This window comes from Peromyscus eremicus, chromosome 3 (genome assembly GCF_949786415.1).
Source record: "Peromyscus eremicus chromosome 3, PerEre_H2_v1, whole genome shotgun sequence".
Taxonomy (NCBI): domain Eukaryota; kingdom Metazoa; phylum Chordata; class Mammalia; order Rodentia; family Cricetidae; genus Peromyscus; species Peromyscus eremicus.
In genome coordinates, this window is record NC_081418.1 from 148,063,631 (window position 1) to 148,068,102 (window position 4,472).

The following is a 4,472-nucleotide window of genomic DNA, read 5'->3' on the forward strand; positions in this document are numbered from 1 at the left end:
AAGTTGGTTTTATTTAAGAATTTTCAACAATGACAGCTGTTGTAAGAAGCATCCCAACACAGAATACAGAACTTCAGAAGGCAGCATTCTCACAGCTGCTAACAGTCACGAGAACTTCCAGCCTTCTTTGAGATACCTGAGCTCACTGGTGAGCTCTGCTTCCAAGCCCTCCTGTAAAACACATCAGCTTCAGTTCATGTTCCCACACTTCCATATCAGTAACAGAGGAGAATACACACCATACAGCATCCACGGTAGTTGACAGATGGGGAGGGAAGTACAAGCATCATTTCACTTAACACATTCAACTAAAGTGGGTTTTCAAAGAACAAAGCTTAAAGTCTTCCAATGGATGATGTCCTTTGATGCAAAAACATTCTCACATTACTTGCTACATTACTCTCTGCATAATCTCTCACCAAAGCTACAGGATTGAGTGACACACTCACCAAGTTAAAAAATATCCATTTTTCCCATCAAGTCTCTGCATGCACCCTCTCTCTCTCTCACTCATATTAGCCTTGCATGCTTCTGTGTCACCATCAATCTCACACAAGGCTTCCAAATTTCAAACAGCCTTCTGGTTCCATATCATAGCTTTCCATTCACAGCATTGGTGTGACGCCATGAAATAACAAGTAGCAGATAAAAATAAAAACCTACCATCAAGGAGCCAGCCTGGCTGGGCAGGGTGATGATGAACTCTTTCATGAGAAAGCACGTAGACAGGAGCATTCCTCTTCACAGCACCTCTTTCAATGAAGTGCTTCTTTACCACATATTCACAGTGAGATGAACCACAGAGACTAAATGAAGGATTCATATTGTACTTTCATATATGAAGGAAGACAAGTATTAAAAACAAAACCAAAAGAGCCAAACACCATGACATCATAATCCCCAAAGGGAGGTGTTCCTAAGGAAAAAAATCCATAGCGTATGATCCAAATTAAAATAAGGAGAAAAGAGTATAATTCTAACCAATGGTTTCTACTTTAAACATGCAAAGAACTTAAGAAGTCCAATGACAAAATGTCACAAAGACATCTTCTGGGATGAACTGTTGTGTGCTGGTTTATCAGTTGGACAAACAAGTTCACATTCAGCCACCCAATATTTTAATCCTTTATGTAACAAAACATAAAATTCATTTAGCTTTTCCTCTTTTTCTGAATAAAAATGTCAAAAAATAGCACTGAATGTACTTGAAATTGAACAAACCACTCTGAAAATTTTAGTACATATGTATTTTATATATACTTATCATGATTTCTGAAAAATTTGAATTCCTACCTTTCTATACCAACCAATCAACCAAAACCCACTGCCTCTACATTCCCCAGCCAGAGGATTTAGAATCCATGCTTAAGCCAAAGCCTCCATCAAGACCACTGCCTGGCCCTGCATTTGATGCTGGCCCCAACCAAGACAGGCACCAGAATTAGAGCCACTGTAGGAGTTACTTCCAGAAGCAAAAGCCTGATGTGGCTCCCACTGCATGCTGCCCTGGCTTTGTTATTACCAGGTGGGCTTGACTGGCTCTGTGAACCGGCCAGTCAACGTGCCCATCATCCCTCACCTTCTCTGCAGGAGTCTCTGCTGCAGCTGTCACCACTGGATTGATGCTGGGGACTCCAAAGTGCATCCCTCCACCCATATTACCAACCTGGTTATTTCCTAAGCCAGATCCACCACCTCTATTGCCAAACTCACCCTGATTGCCAAAGTCACCTGGATTACCACCAAATCCTTCATTTCTTCCTAACTATCGGTCACTATTGTGCTTAGTTCTGCATTAGATACATGCCACTGATTCCCTTAATGATCGAATCCTCTCCACAAAGAGATTTTACAACCTTATCGTTGTAAACACAGCAAAGGCAAAAGCCCAGAATGGTTTGGGAATGAAGACACCCACCACTTCCCCATGCTGACAGAAAAACCACTGAAGCTCTCTGGCAGTCATGTCCTCAGTACAACACCCAAAGAACTGACTCCTCAGAGGCTCATCTGGGCTGTGTTTAGATTCAGAAGTTTACAGTCACACCATTGGCTGTCTACCACATGGCATTAGGATATTTCTTTCACTTGGGTTTCATATTCCATAAATGGAACAAAGCCAAAGTCTTCTAGTGTTAAGATCTCTCTAGAGGTGCACCATAGGACCATCTCTGAAAGTGTTGACAAAGTCTGTAGGGTCTTGTGCTGTGGGATGGATGGTCTTTCTGTATGCTGTGAATATGTGTTGTCACCGTTCGTTAGTAAAGAAGCTGCTTTGACCTATGGCAAGGCAGGATAAGAGCCAGGCAGGAAATCCAAGCAGAGAGACAAGGAGAAGTAAGGCAGAATGAGTGCAGATGCCATCCAGCCGCCCAAAGAACAAGATACCAGTGGGCCAGTTACACTACAGCAACGTGGCAAAATATAGGTTAATACAAATAGGTTAATATAATATATAACAACTAGCTATCAATAAGCCTGAATCATAGACTAAACAGTTTGTAATTAATATAAGCATATATGTGTTTATTTGGAACCGAGTGGCTGCGGGATATAGGAAAACTTCCAGCTACAGTCTTGCTCAGTTGTCTTCCACTGGTGAGTCCAGGCTGCAGTTTCCAGGTTGACTGCTGAGAAAGCAGAGCTCTCATGCATTTTCCTTGTGTTATCTTCACAACAGCAGACAGCTTGGACCAGATTTCCCCCAGCCAGCCGCAGGGGCATTCAGAATTCCTTCCCTGAGCCAGACACCTTTCATACACTGAGACACTGGGTTCCTATAGCAGCAGGCCACATGCCCTGGAAACTGGGCTGTAACTGCGAACAGCAATAACATGTCATGGTCTTCTGTTGGTGTTTCATGGGCTCATCATTCTCATCTTCTGTTACCAAATATATTCAGACATCCTTGCTTAGTTCTCCACCAGGCTGCTGCCATTATGCATGTCAGGGAAACTGAGGCAAAAGGGATCTTGTATGAGCCGAGGTACTCCTTCACACCCACAAAACCTAACCCCTCATTTTAAATTGTATTATTCTATTAACAAAATATATTGCCATGTTCTTTGAGATTTATATGAATACCATATTCTTTATTTTACAAGCTTGAGCTTTGGCTAAATCACATTTTAAGATCCATCCATGGCTGCTTACCATCAGAGGTTACTTATTTGAACTGCTTTGGAGTTTTCTATGGCCCTGTATAATCCACCAACCATTCAGCGTATTCTACAGACAGGAGAATACTTGGCACCCCACGTGATGCCACAGCACTCAGGTGTGCCTCGCTTGCTGCAAGAGGGCAAGAGTTGCCACAAGACACCTATAGCTCAACAGGAATGACAGGTAAGGCACATCCTCACCTTAGTATAACAGGAAATTGCATTCAGAAACAACCTGCACGCCTTCTGCTTTTGAAATATGTTGAAGGTTTTCTTGGGTTTTGGCCACATCCAGATTTCATTTGAGTAAGCGCTCCTCTGAAAAATGAAAAGTATTTTCTCTTCATGAGTGACAAAATCATATTCCAAACTATGAATTTAAGATTATTGATCAGTTTTTTCAAGATTATGTATGGTTTATGTCTTCCTACTCTAATATGGAAGTTTGGGAGAGTGTTAAGATCATTATTCTTTTAGTTACTAGTAGTAACTAAAATACTAGTAATAGTAGTAGTACTAATAGTAGTGAGGTGTGTGTGTGTGTGTGTGTGTGTGTGTGCTTGCATGAGTGTGTGCATATATGCATGTGTATGGCATAGTACACACAGAAAACAACTTGTGGGAATTGGCTTTTCCCTTCCACCACGTGGGTCCCAGGTCCTCAGGCTTGGCAGCACGTGCTTTACCGGATCAGCCATCTTCCTTGCCCAGGGTCCCTACTACTTCTCTGAGGATTCTACTTTATGCTTCTAACAAAATCTGGAGTTTCAAGCTATAGTTTATTACATTAAGGTATTTTGTTTCAACTTGCATCTATTTATTGATATTGTGAACTAACCATTTTGTTATGATCTTTATTGTTACCTGCTTATCATTCTTTAAATATTTTCTTAATTTTCCTGCTGTATCTCTTTGCCTCTGTTTAATTTCATAATGATGTGCTCCTGCATGAAGCAGGTCTCTTAGCTAAAGAAAAATTTCTCCATTAGATGGAACCTTATTAATATGGAGATTTAGTCCATTTATATTAAATATCATAATTGCTTCCTTTGCTTAGGCTTCAACCAGGTTATTCTATGCATTCTTTTCCTGGTTCCCTTTATTTATTCTCTGCAGAAATTATTTTAAAAATCAGGTTTGTTCCTACTCATAAGTCTGATAAAAGATTTGTGATGACCTGTATTAAATTAACATCCATGCTCATCAACAGAGCAATATAATTTCACTTTCCCTTCTGAAAAGTAGAAACTCAAACTCTGAATGCCTGCCTTTCTTTCTAATCTCTCTACAAATTACTGGGACAATAATAAT

The 4,472-nt window shown here is 40.6% G+C and overlaps 1 pseudogene; it reads right to left on the bottom strand.

Annotated features, from left to right (window-relative positions):
• Positions 1-1,330: 1,330 nt before the first annotated feature.
• On the bottom strand, positions 1,331-2,906 carry LOC131906206 (TAR DNA-binding protein 43-like; annotated as a pseudogene).
• Between the last annotated feature and the right edge of the window lie 1,566 nt (positions 2,907-4,472).